This window comes from Myxine glutinosa, chromosome 2, assembly GCF_964187855.1.
Source record: "Myxine glutinosa chromosome 2, kmMyxGlut1.1, whole genome shotgun sequence".
Taxonomy (NCBI): Eukaryota; Metazoa; Chordata; class Myxini; order Myxiniformes; family Myxinidae; genus Myxine; species Myxine glutinosa.
Window position 1 is genome coordinate 19,023,281 of NC_136262.1, and position 20,101 is coordinate 19,043,381.

A 20,101-nucleotide genomic window follows, 5' to 3' on the forward strand; every position below is an offset into this window, starting at 1 on the left:
CGACAATGCTGTTTGTCATTAGACTGCATGCTGACCCCGAAAATCTTTCACTTTTGTGACCACCGTGCTGCAACTACATAATATCCTAACATGATGTATATAAATATATTTCAGTAAGTTTGTGAAACTCGTCAAGAATACAACTTGCACAAAAGAGAGAAAATGAGAAAAAACGAACAAAAAATTAGCTTTTCCTATCCAAAATATTGACCAATCACAGCGCGTGTCTTACGCGAAACCGCAATCGCCATCTCCTCTTAACCAATTATGCGTCTTGTTACATTTGCGCGATACTAAACAACATGGCGACCTACATGCCGTATGTGTCTTCCATGTCGTCTGAGGCAGATTCCGAAGGAAAATCTTCTGCATTTTGCTACATGCACACAGTAGACACGCATGGCAAGGTTCTTTCTTTCAGTGAGAAAAGTTTTTAAAAATTCAAAGAATGTGCCGAGCTGTGGAAAGAGTTGGATGGGAGCCCGGAAAGTGCGATTGCTGTGAATGCAGAAAGTCTGGAATTCGACCGGGATGGTGCTCGCATTAAATCACGCCATGGGTCAGGATCAAGTGAAGTTGAAAGTGGACATTCCACACGGTAGGCCTTCGTAAACAGTGTTTTAGATTGTGTATTTTGGTAGAGTCAATTTCGTTGTATAATGTCATGGTTTATTAGGTCTAATTTGTATTTTAAAACAAATAAATTAGGGGTCTATAGTCGGTCGCCGACCGTCGGAGCTAGTCTCGACCCTCCTCTTGTCAAGTCCAGCCAGGCTCAACTTCGGTTCGAGTCAGGCCAGGATACTTTCTGTATGATCTGACTCGGCTTTGAGTACAAAGAGTGGCCAGCAGTGGCTGAGTAGAAAGAAGGCAGCAAGATTTGTTACCAACGTAACACTCATCAAGGTCTATCACGTATCACTATCAGTATCAGCGTTGTCAACCTGTGTTATCTTCTCTGCTCATGATCGATGATCATCAGATCAACACGAGAACAGTGCGAACACTAAATCCTGATTGAAAGTAAAAAATTCAATCAAATTCAGTTGACAATTACACCGCCCACGGTCCACAAGTCTATTCTATTCTATTCTTTTCTATTCTATTCTGTTACTCATCAAAGCCTGTTCACCGTCCTGATGAGGAGCGGAAATTGTGGATGAAATGTCCTGCCGGAAGGACATAACATGTGTCAAATACTCATCAAATGTGGAAGCAATATGAGAGCTGGATAAATAAAATGTATCCCAGTTGAACGAAGCTTTATATTTATGACTAATTTGGCACAACATCAGCAATTTGCACACAAGCACAAGTCACTGTACACAGGTACAACTCAGGTCATGATAACCTTGCTGGATTGTACAGAAACCTACACTACCGATACAGATAAGAATTAGATCTAATCATGGACCCCGCATGTTTCAATACGTAAAGAAAACTGTTTCTTCTAAGTTGGCTATGCTCAATAGAATTCGCGACTGTGTTCCCCAAAGCAGTCTGCACACTCTTTTTGTATGCCTACAGATAAAATAAACAGCTGCTTTCTTAGGCATACTAGCATTACATTCTTTGCTATCCTGGCAAATGCAAGACACGTTTCCAATAAGACAATTTCTGCGAGATCAAACAAATACGAATATACATATTTGTATATTCGGGAAAAGATTGGGGAAATAGGCAATCTGTAGATTGCCTACAGACATGCATGGTGATCCTTTGATGCTCTTTATCAATTGCTAGATGCGTACATTTTGCTAGATAATGTAAAGGCCAGTGTACTTGTCAGAGCGCAAGATATATCAGAAAGCATGAATTTATGAACAGTAGAATGACAAACACTTTGTGAATATATGATCTTCATTTGGTCATATTTGTGGAAGATGTTATGTGGGGATGAGTATCATATCTCCACTATATAATGTACATCCCTGTAGTGATTTCACTATAAATCTCAATCTAATTTTCAACAACTACTACATAAAGTTTAATCAAGTGTCTCATTTCATAAGAAGTTGTTTTAATTTGTTCCGACAATTGTTACAACTCACCAAAATGCTTGCTAGTGATTGGCCAAGGGCATATTTATATTTGTTATTGATAAGTAATTCTGAAACAGGACAAAGATGGTTAGGTATGTGTAACAGCATCCATAATCCATGAAATTATGAAATATTCAATGTTTATCTTGTCAACTAAACATATTAATGTGTACATGTCATATGGTGCACAATTACCATATACATGTAATTTAATGATTGAACTGTGTTTGGTTATGAAATTTTGTTGTCTTAATTTCTATTCTTCTTTGACACAAAATAACATTGTTTTATCTGGAGATACATTCTAGTATTGGATGTGGTTTATGGTATGATGGACATTGCCTCCGAAACGTTTCAGTTTTGTTTTGATACATATTGGCACTTAAAAAGCTTTTAAAGCTTTTTGTCTCGTCTTTGACAGTTCATCAATTTCAAATAAGAGAGTAAAACAACAACAGAAATAAATGAAGAGGCTTGGTTTGCATGTGTCATGTTCACAAATAAAACATTTATTAATGAAAAAGAATGTGCATTTAAATTAATTAGCTGTTATTTCACAACAAATTGAATGAGACAAAGGGAAATGGAAAGTTTGTTCATTGTTGTAATGGAGTATGTTGCGAGAGGAAAGGAAATTAGAAATTCAGTGATTTTACAAGATGTGAAGAGTAGATTTGATGAAGTGGAATAGATGAATGGAATTGTTGATGAACCCGATGTCAGAGAAGAGAGAAAATTCATTTCAAGCAGAACATATAAAATGTAGCAGATAATAGACAAGAGAGAGGGGGGGGGGGGGGGGGGGAGGGAGAAAAAAATGACCATGTCACAGAATATTCAAACTGGTTTTGACAAAAAATAAAGAAAGTAATTGAATATTAAATGAAATAATACATGGAGCATCTCTTGGATAGTTAGCAAGCTGTAATATACAAAATATGCTATGGATTGGTGTTGTATTTTGTTAGTGCCATTATTCTTTTTTTTTTAATCCGCTGGTGGTTCTAGACCAAAAAAAGCCACTAAATCATAGTTGTCAATGCATCCTTCAGATAGGATGTAAACCAAACAGGGTAAATTAATTTGCATAAAAAAACACCCACATGTAACATTTCTTTGACGAGTAATAGCACATATATGCCATGGATGGGAGCTCTATTTGCCATTATTCATTCAAAGAATCCACCAGTGATTATAGAAAAGAAAATACAGTAAATCATAGTTATCCAAGCATCCTTTGGGTAGGATGTAAACTCAAATGTGTTCCTGGATCATAGAAAATAAATTGAGTCTTCAAGATTTCATACCAAATTCGTATATCACGTACTCGCGGAGAGGATTCCGTTGGAAGTCAGTCAGTAATAATCCTTATTATACAATCCCCCAACAGGACTCAAGAGGGCGACAAACAGAAGTTGTGAAATTTTAAATTACTATTACTAAATAATGTGCAAGTTTTATCCTTGACGACTTTGTGTGTTTATTCAATGTATTTTTCCTCATCTTTCTACAAAATTTCAAGTAGTTGCCAGATGGTGGTTGCAAAAGTCAAGAAATAGAGCTCTTTCTGCTCATTGCATTGCGGTCTACATGGAGTGGTGGCTTTACGAAATTACGGCATGAAACAGCGTGCTATTGCTCGGCAGTATGGCATCACTCAAGGTCGGGTGTCAAAGATCCTGAAACTAAATGCTCAGAGGGGTGTCCCTACTCCAATACCGAGGCCAGGACGTCCCCACAGAACCACAAGGAGGGATGATCGCCAGCTGCACCGGTTAGTCCGCAATGGCCGTACCAAGTCAGCTAATCGGCTTAGGGCTGAGTGGCAGCAACTGGCAAATGTGCCTGTATCCAGAAGGCTAGTCAACCAACGACTGGTTCAAGCAGGCTATCGTGCCAGGCGTCCCCTGAGAAAGCCATGCCTGACCAGACAACACCGCCAGCGCCAATTTCAGTGGGCCAGAGAGCACCGTCAATGGCAGCCAGGACACTGGAATCACGTGATCTTCAGTGACGAGTCTAGATTTCTGGTCTATCGTCAAGGTGGCCGCGTCCGAGTGCGCAGACAAGTGCATGAAGCCTACAACAAAGATTGTATAGTGCCAAGAGTCCAAGCTGGAGGTGGTGGGGTGACCGTTTTGGCTGCTTTTCATGCAGGGGGCAAAACTGACCTGGTTGTTCTGAATGGAAACCTGAACCAGTTCAAGTACAGGGCCATTCTGGAAGAAACATTGCTTCCATTTGCTCGTGCAGCCTTTAGAGGAAACTTTGTCTTCCAAGATGACAATGCACGGCCTCATTGTGCTCGCATGATCCAACACTTTCTTGCTGACCGTGGTGTAGAGCATATGGAGTGGCCTGCCATGTCCCCGGATATGAATCCGATAGAGAACTTGTGGGCAGAATTAACGCGTCAAATCGACCACTTGGACCAGCAGCCGACCTCTATGTGTGAATTGCAGCAGGCTATTGTCACTGCATGGCAAGCGATTCCTGTCCAAACCTTGGCAAATCTCGTGAACAGCATGCCTCAAAGTGTACGTGCTCTCCTGAATGCTCGTGGGGGTTACACGAAGTACTGAACTGTAATTTTCCTGTCCGTAATCCCAGTCGTAATTTAACTTTTGTTTTTGTTAAAAAAAATTTTGGCTAATGTGCAAAATAAAGAGATACTTCTGGAAAACGTACAGAAGTTTAACAGTACTGTCCATTAATTGAGTTCGATATCAGTTTACATCACTTTCAAGGATCAATTTATTTGTTTCGAAATGTCAAATGTGGTTTTTGTTTCTTTTAAAGGTCACATTAACAAAATCTAGAATAATTTCAACGTAATTCCAATGAAGTTTTGGTTCTAAGACATCTTGAAAAGCAAGTTCACCCCCGCACAAAAATATTCCATATTAAATGCCAAGTCTGTTTATGTTTTTATGTCATTGTATATTTTTGTGTGTGAAAATTTGCATAATAGCGTGCATATTACATCTTGTTTGCTTGCTATTATTTTGCTTTGCAATGGTTCCCCTGAAGAGTTTCTTTACGTTGACATTTTATAGTTATGTTTCAGCATTGTATCGTGTACTGGTCCTTTACATTTGCACATTCACTATACAGACAGCTGCACCATCATGGGGAGAACTTGACAGCTGCATCAGTAGTTGGATCGGGATGTCTGAGACCACCAGCTGGTTGAAATGCTGCTGCCCCGCCGCACTGCCTGCACGACATCGGCTGCACCATATGCCATGCAAGGTACATTAATGGTACAGTGTCAATTTTTTGATTTGCGAGAGGAAGGATGGATTACTGACAACACATGCACCAAATCGCCTTAGTTTACCTTGAATGTAAATGGAACAGAAGCAAAAAGAAATATCAAAAACGTACTCTAGCCTTGAGGCACAATGAGTATTTCTCCAATGGTAGAAGGGGAGTAGAGGTGGGGGTCTGGGAGGGGGTCCCACGTTGCCTGTCAAATTGCAGAAATCTCTGAATTAAAATGAGTGTCAGACAGAAGGTCTATTTTTCAACATTACACTCTTTACTGTGGCCAAGGGGGATGTCCAGATCACTTTACTCCACTAACAACCCCCCCCACCCCCCTGCTCCAGCCCAAGTAAAAAACAAAGACAAACTGTCAATTCACAGAAAGAAGTAACAGTTTAGTTATCTTGTCTGAAAACTATATATTTTGAGTTTGACTGGTGGAGGTATGGTTTCTGTGTGCAAGCTCATTCTGGTCTGACGGACAACTTATGTTCCAACAAAATGAATCACACAATCTTTTGGAGAAGACATTAAGCTGGCTCTGCCAGCTCTTATTGTGGTATTCGAGGTCGTGCTCTATATTTGTGCAATGCAAGACCTTTAGGATGCGTACCTTTCAAAATCACCGATGCGAGCACTTGGGTATTGTCCATTGCCATGGACATGAGACATATGAGACATGCGAGACATGAAACATATTGGACATGAAACTTCTCCAGAATACTCTATATACTGTATATATACAGACTTGGCATTTAATATGAAATATTTTTTTTTCCTTGACTTGGGTTTACTTTAACTCAGTATATCAATCTGGTGAGTTTCTTTTACACTTTGGTGATTTATTTGTTAAAAGAACCATGTCACTGATTGTCTGTCGCAGCAAGAAGTCAACAACAGGATTATATCACAGGTGGCGTGGCAAAATGTACGGACAGGTGCATTTGATGATTGGATTCACAGTCGGGTATACAAGGGTTGTTGCGTTCTGTATTAGTGGAAAACAACTACTGCACGTCTCCAAAAGTTATTGCCGCTTCCTCTGGAGATGGTCCGTCAACTCGACAATGCTGTTTGTCATGGAGTGGTGGCTTTACGAAATTACGGCATGAAACAGAGTGCTATTGCTCGGCAGTGTGGCATCACTCAAGGTCAGGTGTCAAAGATCCTGAAACGAAATGCTCAGAGGGGTGTCCCTACTCCAATACCGAGGCCAGGACGTCCCCGCAGAACCACAAGGAGGGATGATCGCCAGCTGCACCGGTTAGTCCGCAATGGCCGTACCAAGTCAGCTAATCGGCTTAGGGCTGAGTGGCAGCAACTGACAAATGTGCCTGTATCCAGAAGGCTAGTCAACCAACGACTGGTTGAAGCAGGCTATCGTGCCAGGCGTCCCTTGAGAAAGCCACGCCTGACCAGACAACACCGCCAGCGCCGATTGCAGTGGGTCAGAGAGCACCGTCAATGGCAGCCAGGTCACTGGAATCATGTGATCTTCAGTGACGAGTCTAGATTTCTGGTCTATCGTCAAGATAGCCACGTCCGAGTGCACAGACAAGTGCATGAAGCCTACAACAAAGATTGTATCGGGCCAAGAGTCCAAATTGGAGGTGGTGGGGTGACCGTTTGGGCTGCTTTTCATGCAGGGGGCAAAACTGACCTGGTTTTTCTGAATGGAAACCTGAACCAGTTCAAGTACAGGGCCATTCTGGAAGAAACATTGCTTCCATTTGCTCGTGCAGCCTTTCGAGGAAACTTTGTCTTCCAAGATGACAATGCACGGCCTCATCGTGCTCGCATGATCCAACACTTTCTTGCTGACCGTGGTGGAGAGCATATGGAGTGGCCTGCCATGTCCCCGGATATGAATCCGATAGAGAACTTGTGGGCAGTATTAACACGTCAAATCGACCACCTGGACCAGCAGCCGACCTCTGTGCATGAATTGCAGCACGCTATTGTCACTGCATGACGAGCGATTCCTGTCCAAACCTTGGCAAATCTCGTGAACAGCATGCCTCAACGTGTGCGTGCTCTCCTGAATGCTCGTTGGGGTTACACGAAGTACTGAACTGTAATTTTACTGTCTGTAATCCCAGTCGTAATTTAACTTTGGTTTTTGTTAAAAACGTTTTTGGCTAATGTGCAAAATAAAGAGATACTTCTGGAAAACGTACAGAAGTTTAACACAGTAATGCCCATGAATTGAGTTCGATATCAGTTTACATCACTTTCAAGGATCAATTTATTTGTTTCGAAATGTCAAATGTGGTTTTTGTTTCTTTTAAAGGTCACTAACAAAATCTAGAAGAATTTTAACATAATTCCAATGAACTTTTAGTTCTAAGACATCTTGAAAAGTAAGTTCACCCCCACAAAAAAAATATTCCATATTAAATGCCAAGTCTGTATATATATACATATATATATATATATATATATATATATATATATATATATATATATATATATATATATGTATGTATGTATATATATTGTTACGGTCCGCGGATAAGGATGTTGGTTTGCCGAGCGGATGGCACCGCGGCCTAACAGTTACCCCGATTAACCCAATTACCGAACGTTGGCCGGATCGCGCCACAGCTATTCCATATGGAAAAGACAATAGCGACACAGATGTGAAGAAGAAGAAGAAGGCGAAAAGAGTGGAAATACTACTAAATTTATTCCTACTATATACAGGCTCAAAATAACCAAGGAAGAAGGAAAGATAATAAAATAATATACAGAAGAATTAGAGACACAGTGCAAATTCCTTATACAAGCTTAATTAAATCCCCAGGGACAAAACAAACAGAACAAACTCACGTACACAAAAGGATGGAAAGGCAGGAGGTGGACGGCTGGAGGGAGAGGAAGGTCCAAGGGGGTCCTGCAGCACGATCGGCGCGGTTAGCAGCCGCCGTTCCTTCGCGACCCTGCTCAAAACCGCCGTTCAGGCCCCAAGCTGCGGTTGCTGCCGCTTCTGCTGCGGCTGTGGACGTCGCGTGCTTTGCCAGGACTCGTCTGACTCGTCTGGTCCAAACCCTCAACTCAACAACACTCTTGCACGTCTCCCTGTCCAACCACTCTTTCTCTCTTGGTCTAACCACTCTTTCTCTTTCTTGGTCCAACCACTCTTTCTCTCTCTTGGTCCAATCACTCCTCACCACCGACAACTCCCTTGCTTCTTGCGCGCGCGCCTTTATAACGCCTCCGGCGATCAAGCCGCCAGCCTTCAGGACACGCCCATCGGTGTGCTCACCTCGGCCCTGGTTGGTTGCGTGACCCGCTGGCTCCGCCCTTGATGACGACGGGCGGGCACGCCCGTCTTCCCCGACCCGAGCACATGTTCAATGGTGGTTTTGGAGGGGATGTAATTGGCAATCGAGGCTTGGCAATGACGAAAGGGGAAATGGAGGTTTTGGGAATGGAAATGAAGAATGAAGGGAATCTATCTATTTCACTTGGTGCAATGGAGTGTCATCTTAATGGGAGACAAGGCCTTACCCTAATACACATAATAAAGATATAACTATCGAACAGGGGTATTCTATGATTGGCTGACGTGTATGCTTTATGGACTAATTATGGGACGCCCTTTGACCTTTACACTACGGAGGTATTTACAAGGAATCATTACATTTTACAGAGGGTGATATTTACAACAATTTACTATACAATACAACACAATAAAAAAACACAATCCTCGTATCCGCAACACTGCACCCTCCTCCTCTTAGGCACGGCCCGGGCCGATTACTTTAGCTTTTAGTGTGGCACGTAGGTGTAGTTCCCTCTACTTTTAACCTGACCCTGAGTGCGATAGTTTTAAAACATAAATAAATATGTCCCGCTGCTCCATTGCACCCTACCTAACAGACTCACGCCCACAGCTAACCGAATTGCGGAATGGTCTTCAAACTATACACTGACGGTGGGGAGCATTATTTACAATGACTCTGCTTTTATTTACAAAACTAACCCAGGACCTGTGATTGTTCTTTTGGGGGGGGGGGGGGGAGGGAGAGACAGTCTGCATCAATGCACCATGAAAGCACCCAAAATGCACCAACACACCCTCAAGCACCAATCGGTGCACAGTCATCACTGTCAATGAATAAAAATAAAAACAACAACCCCTAACCCTGCAGGTGGTCTCTTGCTCTTCGGCTCCCTCTGCTGGCTACTACTCTCTTCCTGATGTTATCTTTCTTTCATTTTCTTACTGGCGGCCTATTGGTGGAAATAAAATGAAATGCACCCAACGTGTCCATTTTTATTTATTTATGGCCCACAGGGGCCGACTAGTGTGGTTCACCTGTGGGGCATCGGTGCCCTGTGGCCAAGGTCCGCCAGCAAGATTTCTGGCCTTCATGGCCGGTTCCAGCAGAGGGGCCATGCCCCAACCCATGGGGTCCATAAGTGGTGCTCGGCCACAGACATGTGGTCCATAATGTGGTGCATCGATGCAGACAGCTGGTTCTGGGAGTTCCGGGCGCACAATGGCGGACTCACGCACGCTCCCCTCGGCGCCCAGTGGCGCACAGGTCCTCATGTGGGAGACAAAGGGGGGGGAGAGACAGATGAGCGAGGGGTAAGGTCACAAGGGTACACATCAAACAAGGCAATGCAAGGTGAAGTGCGTACGGAGAGCGAAGTGAGAGCTCGTCCCTACCGTACGTCACCCCCCCTGTCACCTACACTACCCTTGCCCTTACCCCATATGTACAAAATCTACACATTTACAAATCCGTCGCTACAGTCACATCTTCCCCCTATACCAAATTCGTCTCCACAATCCCTCTAGCCAAAATTTGCCATCACCCAATTCATCATCAATCCTCATAAGGAGGAAGAGATGGAACATCAAGCACAATGTCACACCCACGTCATGATGCATCTCACAATCCAAACATTTGCACAATAAAAAATAATCAAAACAACCTGGCATGGTGTGGAGTTACGTCACCTCAGGTGAGTGGATGTAGATGGTGCGAGGAGACTTCAATCCTAACTATCCTCTAAATGACATTAACACACTTTGCACTACCCGGGGTCTTTCCCTGCAAAACCATTGGCAATCTTACTCTATGTGGTTTTAAAAACCAATTCCCATTGACCAAACTGTGGTGCTTCTCAATTTGGGGTCTCACTCCCCCGATTCATCTCCCTGTGCCCTTGCACAATTTCAGGACTGGGGCGTGTAGCTCTCCCAGCAGGTCTACCCACCTGCACACCTCCACCACTGCAGTTGCCACCCGAGCTTACCTAGCTCCTCACCCTAACCTATCTAACTGGGGAAGGCCCCTCCTGGCTCTGTCACCCCTCGGTGCCCTCTGGCACTGGGCTACCCGGGTCCGTCCTCCGGATCCTCGGGCCCCATCCACAACAACTCTCCCGGCTCCCAGAGCCCACCTGCGGCCTCACCTGGCCGACATCCTCACAGTGGTGGAGTGCCCAAACCAACTACACACACTAACAGGCTACATGCCCAGCCATTTCCACAACACTAATGCACCCATCCAATCACCATTCTTCCACCCGCACCACAAATGCCAATATCCAACCACAATTTACCTATACCCTCTACCTAACACTTACACAACCCTCCCCGGGTATTCGTGATGGGGGTCCATCCTTCCCCCATTCACACCTTCGCACCATCCACTCCACTCCATAGTTTTCACCATACTCACCCCACGACCATCCATTCCAATACTCCATACCATTTATTCCCTACACCTGTTTTTCATACACCTGTCGTTGCACACCTGTGCAATCACACCTGGTGCCACCTGCACCCTCCTTCCTTCCTGGACCATTTGGTCAACACAACACACATCACCATCACTCCCTCACACACTGCTCCATCCACCTGTTCAGTTGCACACCTGTGCAATCACACCTGTTCCTTATACACTTTTCACAATACACTTCTATACACCTCCAGCACTCACACGGCATCATCTAATCTACCTGTTGCCCTGCTAACTTAGTGCTCCCCGTCTTCCCTTTAAACTAAGCACATACCACGTCATTATCATCCACTCTAATCTACCTGCGTCCCCACTACAGGTATCAGTCACTACCTAACCTTAACGTTACCTAAGGTCATCTTCTCTACATCCCTACACTTTATCCAAACCCTCCCGGGCTAGTTTTCACTGCCATAAACCCCATAAGACTAGTGCTCCTTTGCCCCCGCATGTGAGAGATGGCAGAGTTGCCATCCCATCACATCGGGTATCTCTCACTACCAATTTTGCTCGTCCAAATTCAACAAATCAAAAATTTGCCAATCTCCCAATCGTCTGCCAATCATTACTGCCAATCATCAAATTTTGTTTTTCTAATTTCGGGGCCAAAACACTGTCCTCATCATCATCATCACAGTCCGCTTTATCTGAGCCTCGGTGCGTCGTCACATCATTAAAACTCGGCTTCGCAAAGCCGAGCAATGAATTCGGGTGGTTTGGTCGCCTGCAGGTTGAATCCGTCCGGCTTTCGGTTCAAGGGAGGTGGTTTGGTCGGGCCGAGATTCCACGCACCATCTCGGCGCGGTACCTTGCGGTCCCGGGCCCGATGGCTCAATCTCCCCCGGTCGGAACCCCGTCCCCGCGAGGGGGCACCGGGCCGCTTCCTCCCACTCGCCCTTGAACCGGACCGGTCGCCTCGCCCGACAAGGCCCGGACTCGACCGTGCAGGGCGGGGCCAAGCCCGAATCGGCAACGACGCTTCGAAGGGAAGCGACGCAGCATCGATCCGCGCCGGGCCTGGCATCCAACAAAGTGCACCGCGCCCCGAGTGCTCGCATCGGCTATCCGTCGCCCTAAACGCTAACCCGTCCAATGTCGATGCTTTACTCGCATGCCCACACGCACACGCGACCCTTTTGACCCTCACAAAACCCGGCGTTCCAACGCCGTCCGTACATTCCACCAACGCACTCCCTGTTACACACCACACCTCTCGCGCACACTCTCGCACCCACTCGCCGTTCGCACACTTTGGTCCACACCTCTCCTCCGTTACGTCCTCTGTAACACTCACCATGGGCGTGCACTCTTGCATCCACCCACTACCGCGCTCCGATGTGCTCCCTCGCACTCGCGCTACTACCAACTCAGGTGTGCTTTCTCGCACACCCTCGCCATTCATCCCATACGTGCATCCTCGCACCCGCTCCACCACCAACTCACTCCTCGTGTCGCACTCCGTACACCCCGACGTGCATTCTCGCTCGCACTCGGTATCACACTCGCGCTTCATAACACGCTCACCCCTTGACGCACACTTTTTTTTCACACGCGTGCCATTTCCACTCACACGGGACCCTTCACCAACGCCCGGGTGCCATATTGACCCCAATCGCGCGACAATTCTTTTGTCGCCAAACATCCTTCTACAAAATCTACCCGCACAATATACAGCACGACTCACCTGGGGGAGCCTTTTCTCCTCACGCACCTGCAAACTTCCATTTGGATTAGCAAGTACATCATCATGATTTGAGCAGGGACTTTGTATATATTCCATCTTTTCCTCCCGCCGCGAGTGGTTTTCTAAGTCCCTGGTCTCTTCAATTTCAATGCCCACTTCCACTTTTTCTTTACTCACCTCGACGACCGTTGGCTTTAATAAAATTCCCTCTACCTCATCGGTCGCCGGCTTTTCCAAACCCCGTGTCGCGATTTCTACCCCCGTCATTGTACCCACGCTTTTCTCCGCTTCGCTCAACCAGCGCTTCTCGACCCGCGTTACCTCCTCGTGCACCCCTGGGACCCTTTCGCCCAACCTGCAGTCTCTGTCCCTCTCCGCTTCCCTTACCTTATATTCGACTCTGTCCCTCGCCAGTCCCTCATTATCGGCCCTCATTTCGTTCGTTATTGCTTCAATTTGGTTTCCCAATCGCTCACTATCAGCCCTCGCTTCGTCCCTCATTCTGCTTTCCATCCCTTTCATTTGGTTTCTCATCCCCCTGTTCTCTTCCCTCTCCTCATCTGCCTTGACCATGAAGGCCTGCATCTGCTGCATGAATAGGCCCCAGTTCATTGGTGCAGCGGCCGCTGCTACGGTCACGGGCGCGGCAAAATTTGGTACCGCTTCAACCACGTGCGCGATGGTGCCATTTTGTGCGCCTGAAACCTCCTCAACCACATTGCCATTTTTCTCCTCCTCCCTTTCCTCCACATACATTTCCCCGACGTCCTGGGTCGATTCTACCCTGTCTATCTCTCCCACCGGCATCCCGTCGCCTTGACCAGCCATGGCGCGATTTCAAAATTCGGGTTTTGTAAAACAAAACAAATTTCAGTTGCTCGTAATTTTGAGCGCGTTAAGCGCGCTTCGGGTCCGTTCCTGCTCCCGACACCAATTGTTACTGCCAATTGTACAATTGGTGTTCCAAAATTTGGGCTAAATTAATTTAGTCCCAGGTCCGAATCCCACTCCTGGCACCAATTGTTACGGTCCGCGGATAAGGATGTTGGTTTGCTGAGCGGATGGCACCGCGGCCTAACAGTTACCCCGATTAACCCAATTCCCGAACGTTGGCCGGATCGCGCCACAGCTATTCAATATGGAAAAGACAAAAGCGACACGGATGTGAAGAAGAAGAAGAAGGCAAAAAGGGTGGAAATACTACTAAATTTATTCCTACTATATACAGGCACAAAATAACCAAGGAAGAAGGAAAGTTAATAAAATAATATACAGAAGAATTAGAGACACAGTGCAAATTCCTTATACAAGCTTAATTAAATCCCCAGGGACAAAACAAACAGAACAAACTCATGTACACAAAAGGATGGAAAGGCAGGAGGTGGATGGCTGGAGGGAGAGGAAGGTCCAAGGGGGTCCTGCAGCACGATCGGCGCGGTTAGCAGCCGCCGTTCCTTCGCGGCCCTGCTCAAAACCGCCGTTCAGGCCCCAAGCTGCGGTTGCTGCCGCTTCTGCTGCGGCTGTGGACATCGCGTGCTTTGCCAGGACTCGTCTGACTCGTCTGGTCCAAACCCTCAACTCAACAACACTCTTGCACGTCTCCCTGTCCAACCACTCTTTCTCTCTTGGTCCAACCACTCTTTCTCTTTCTTGGTCCAACCACTCTTTCTCTCTCTTGGTCCAATCACTCCTCACCACCGACAACTCCCTTGCTTCTTGCGCGCGCGCCTTTATAACGCCTCCGGCGATCAAGCCGCCGGCCTTCAGGACACGCCCATCGGTGTGCTCACCTCGGCCCTGGTTGGTCGCGCGACCCTCTGGCTCCACCCTTGATGACGGGCGGGCACGCCGGTGTTCCCCGACCCGAGCACATGTTCAATGGTGGTTTTGGAGGGGATGTAATTGGCAATCGAGGCTTGGCAATGACGAAAGGGGAAATGGAGGTTTTGGGAATGGGAATGAAGAATGAAGGGAATCTATCTATTTCACTTGGTGCAATGGAGTGTCATCTTAATGGGAGACAAGGCCTTACCCTAATACACATAATAAAGATATAACTATCGAAAAGGGGTATTCTATGATTGGCTGACGTGTATGCTTTATGGACTAATTATGGGATGCCCTTTGACCTTTACACTACGGAGGTATTTACAAGGAATCATTACATTTTACAGAGGGTGATATTTACAACAATTTACTATACAATACAACACAATAAAAAAAACACAATACTCGTATCCGCAACTATATATATATATATATATATATATATATATATATATATATATATATATATATATATATATATATTGTTACATATTTATGTGAATGTATGTGAATTACTATTCAGGTCTTTGCTTATCAATGTGGACTCGATTAAAGGTGGTTGTGATTAAAGGGTCAGGAGCCCTTCTGGGAAAAAGGAGACCGGAAACGGAAGAAGAAAAGACACGAGGTCCTGGAGAAGTGACGATTCTTCTTCTTCCTCGCCGAGCTCGGACGCGAGCGGTATCGATTGAGCAACGTAACAGAATCGGCGTTTAAAAGCCTGTCTGGCGAGAGGAGTTACCGGGATGTGTAACTACCCTTTGACACGTCAAGTCGCCGTGGGTTCGTGCACGGAACCAAGCAGCTGGCACAGTTCGCCTCACCGTCTACAAGGCCGAGTACGGGTCGCACCTTGGGCCGCGCGCGCTGGGCAAGCCGCGTGTTGCTTTGCCTGCTTTGCTGTACCCGCTTTGCTTGGCCAGGAGGTGCGCGCTGCAGCCGTTGTTCCCGGTACGGGACGTGCCCGGTGAAAGCACGTCAGGAAGGGTCCGTTCAACCGTCCACGTGCGGAGATCGAACTACCGGAGTACGGAGACATTGAGAGAGACATTGACCATGGAGGGAGTCGGGAGTGGGGCTCACGTGAGGAATGTATAAGATGGCCATCTTAGAGTTATTATAGATGAGTTTACATCTTTGTACTATTGATTGCTGATCGTGGATGGTTGTTGATTGCTCGGGGAATATATCATTGAATATTCCGGATCCTTGGTGTGGGGTTTCTTATTGATTGGAATTCAGATTTATGCGTTACGAAAGAGCATAAATAATAGATCTTTCTGGCGGAGTTCCTCTCACGGTCCGGGGGTCACCGAGACCAGGTAGTCACCGGGAGGACCACGTAACAATATATATATATATATATATATATATATATATATATATATATACATATATATTGTTACGGACACGGTTTTTGGATGTTATTTTACCGAGCGGTGGTGTATTTAACCGCGTCCGAACAGTTACTCCCCGATTAGAACCCGATTCCACCCGAACGTTGACTAATCGCGCTACAGATATTCAATTGGGAAACCTCTAAAGCGACCGAAAGAGAAGAAGAGAGAAGAAAGACAGAGTTTGGAGGAAGAACAGATTTATTATACACACACAAGCAATATTTTAGAGCGACCAATATTATTTACAGCAATAGATGGAAAAGAGCAGTCACACAGTGCATTGTTAACTTATTCTATTTCATTTACTTAATCCCCAAGACAAACGAGTAGGACAGGACGTTCACACTCACACGGTGGATATTGCAGGCAGGTAATGGCTCGAGGTTGATTGCTTGAGAGGAAGGCAAGGTCGGAGGCAGCAGCTTTCAACCCCTCGCGGTTTTGGCGGGAAAACCTCCGTCGCGTATCCGCGGCCGTCACGCGCTGGCTCGGCACACCTGCTCCTCTTCCTGGGGTGGAGCCGTCTCCCTCCGTTCAGCGCGTCTCTCCAACGACAGGGGATATTGCAGGCAGGTAGGTAGGGCTTGCGGTGGATTGCGCTCCTCTTCCAGGTCATCCCCCAGCGTATCTCTCAAGGCCTCTCTGTAAAGCAGTTCCTTACATTCGCTTTTATCACCTCCGGCGGAATTAAGCCGCCGGCTCCGAGGGCACGCCTACCGGGTCACTCACCGCGGTGTTGATTGGCTGTTAGGGCCGGTTCACTCCTGCCCTCTTCTGACGAGGTGGAGACACGCCTTTCTTCTCCAACCTTACCTCGTGGCCAATGGTGGTTGAAGAGAAAAACCGACCAAAATGCGGAAGGCAAATGGAAGGGAGGTTTTGGGGAAATTGGAAGGGCCTACGCTTATTTTGTTTGATACAATGCAAAGTCAATCTAGTGGAAAACACATACTTAGCCTACATGGAATAAGGAAATACACTATTTAAAAGATATATCGTGACCTGCGTGTATGTTCTATGAAATTAATTAGGAGGACGGCTGCGACCATTATTTACATTACCAGGATGTTACCATACCAAAACCATACTCTTCACATCCGTTACCCTTCCTCCAAAATTGTTACACTCCTCAAAACCCGTTACACTTCTCAAAACCCGTTACACTTCTCAAAATCGTTACACTGCACCCTCCTTTCTTCAGGCACGTCCTCGGGCCTACTAGACTTAACTGAGTGTGACATGTAGGTGTAATTCCCTCTACAATTAACCTGACCCTGAGTGTGACAATTTTAAAACACAAATAAGTATGTCCCCCTATTGCATTGCATCCTGTCTAACAGACTCAAGCCCACAGCTAACCGAATTACGGAATTATTCTGAAACTATACATTTACGGTGGGGAGCATTATTTACAATGACGTGATTTCTTATTTACAACGCAACCCAGGACCTGTGTGTTTTTTTCTTTTCTTTTTAGGGAACAAGAGAAAGAAATTCCTGTTGGGAGGGAGGAGACAGCACGCATTGCATCGATGCACCAGTACCAATACCACCAAAGCACCCAAAAGCACCACAAGCACCACAAAGCACCACTCGGTGCGCAGTCACCATGGTTCATAATAAACACAACAAAACAACTGGTGGTGGTCTTCTCCTTGTCTGCTGGGCCGATGTTCTTCCTGACGTCTTCTGGCTTCATGCGGCCTATTTGGACATAATAAAAAGCACAACTTGTGTTCGTTTTTTATTATTATTTAGGGCCTCAGGGGCCAACTAAGGGTGGTCCACCTGTTTGGCATAGGTGCCACCTTACCGAGGTCCGCAAGCAAGATTCCCTGGCCACTATGGCCGGTCTCCAACAGAGGTGCTCTGCCCCAGAACCTGGGGTCCATCAAGTGGTACTTGGCCGCCGAACAGCGGTCCATAAAGTGGTACATCAACGCAATGCGTGCTGGTTCTGGGAATCTCGGGCGCACAATGGCCACCTCACGCACGCTCCCATCGGCACCCAATGGCGCACAGGTCATGTGGGAGACAAAAGAAAGACAATTGAGCGAGGGGTAAGGTCACAAGGGTACACGTCAATAAGGCAATGCAAGGTGAAATGCGTACGGAGGCCGAAGTGAGAAAGCTCGTCCCTACCGTACGTCACCCCCCTGTCACCTACCCTACCCTTGTTCCCACCCCATATGTACAAAAATCTACACATTTACAAATTCGTCACTACTGTCACGTCTTCCCCATATTTCCCCTATACCAAATTCGTCTCCACAATCCCTTTACTTCAAAATTTGCCATCACCAATTCATCATCAATCCTCCTAAGGAGGGAGAGATGGAATTACGCACAATGTCACACCCACGTCATGATGCGTCTCACAATCCAAACATTTGCATCATAAAAAATAATCAAAACATGGCATGGTGTGGAGTACCTGTCACCTCAGGTGAGTGGATGCAGATGGTGCGAGGAGATCCTTCATCCTACCTATCCTCTAAATGACTTTAACACACTTTACACTACCCGGGGTCTTTCCCTGCCAATCCATTGGCCAACTTACACTACGGGTTCTAATAACCAATTCCCATTGGCCAAACTGTGGTGCTCCTCAATTTTGGGGTCTCACTCCCCCGATTCATCTCCCGGTGCTCTAGCACAATTTCTGGGCTGCGACGTGTACCTCTCCCAACAGGTCTACCCACCTGCACACCTCCACCACTGTAGTTGCCACCCGAGCTTACCTAGCTCCTCACCCTAACCTAACTAACTGGGGACAGCCCCTCTCCTGGCTCTGTCACCCCTTGGTGCCCTCTGGCACTGGGCTACCCGGGTCCGTCCTCCGGATCCTCGGGCCCCATCCACACAACTACTACCGGCTCCCAGAGCCCACCTGCGGCCTCACCTGGCCGACATCCTTACAGTGGTGGAGTGCCCAAACCAACTACACACTAACAGGCTACACGCCCAGCCATTTCCACAACACCAACGCACCCATCCACATACCATTCTGTCACCCGCACCACAGATGCCAATATCCAACCACAATTTACCTGTACCCTCTACCTAACACTTACACTACCCGCCCCGGGTATCCGTGATGGGGGTCCACTCTTCCCCCATTCACACCTTCGCACCATCCACTCCACTCCACAATTTCCACCATACCCACTCCACGACCATCCATTGGCCAATACTCCATACCATTTATTCCATACACCTGTCTTTCATTCACCTGTCGTTGCACACCTGTGCAATCATACCTGGTGCCACCTGCACCCTCCTTTCTTCCTGGACCATTTGGTCAACACAACACGCAATCACCACTACTCCCTCATACACTGCTCCACACACCTGTTCAGTTGCACACCTGTGCAATCACACCTGTTCCATTCTCACCCGTTCAATCCTCACACACACGGCATCATCTCAGCTAACTACTCCCCTCTGAAACTTGCGCTTCCCAGTCGTCCCTTTAAACTATTGCGCTCCCACGTCATTATCATCCATACTAATCTACCTGCGTCCCCACTACAGGTATCAGTCACTAACTAACCTTAACGTTACCTAATGTCATCTTCTAGGGCCCTATCAATATAACCTAACCCACCCGGGCTAGTTTTCACTGCCATACACCCCATAAGCTATTGCTCCTTTGCCCCCCACCTGTGAGGGATGGTGGATTTGCCATCCCACCACATCGGGGGTCTCTCACTACCAATTTCGCTCGTCCAAATCCAACAATTCAAAAAATTTTCATTTACCGCCAATTCTATTCACTTTTCTAAATTTCGTTTTAAATCACTATCACTATCACCATCACCCGTCTACTTATTACATCCTCTCGGTGCGCCAATTCACATCTACAGCCCGGCTTCGTACAGCCGAGCACTGAACGCGGATTCTTTTGTGCTGGCGGCTGGATGCGTCCCGCATTCGGGGCCGGGGCGGGGGCTTACCCGGGCCGAGATCCCACGCATCACCTCGGCGTGGAGCCATCCAATGTCCCGATCTCGACCTGCCGGCACGTCTCAACAAAACGTGGTCGCCATAGCGACCCTTCCTATCCAGCCGCCCGCTCCGCCTAGTGGAGCCCGGCCGCGGCCGTTCAAAGCGAGGCCCAGC

The 20,101-nt window shown here is 46.7% G+C and overlaps 1 long non-coding RNA gene across 1 annotated transcript in view; it reads left to right on the top strand.

The window, feature by feature from the left end:
- Positions 1-443: 443 nt before the first annotated feature.
- LOC144890871 (uncharacterized) overlaps positions 444-20,101 on the top strand; it is a 30,300-nt gene continuing 10,642 nt past the window's right edge. The window contains exons 1-2 of the long non-coding RNA XR_013622545.1: positions 444-598; positions 5,157-5,294. This is a non-coding gene — a long non-coding RNA (uncharacterized LOC144890871). The remainder of the gene's footprint in view (positions 599-5,156; positions 5,295-20,101) is intronic.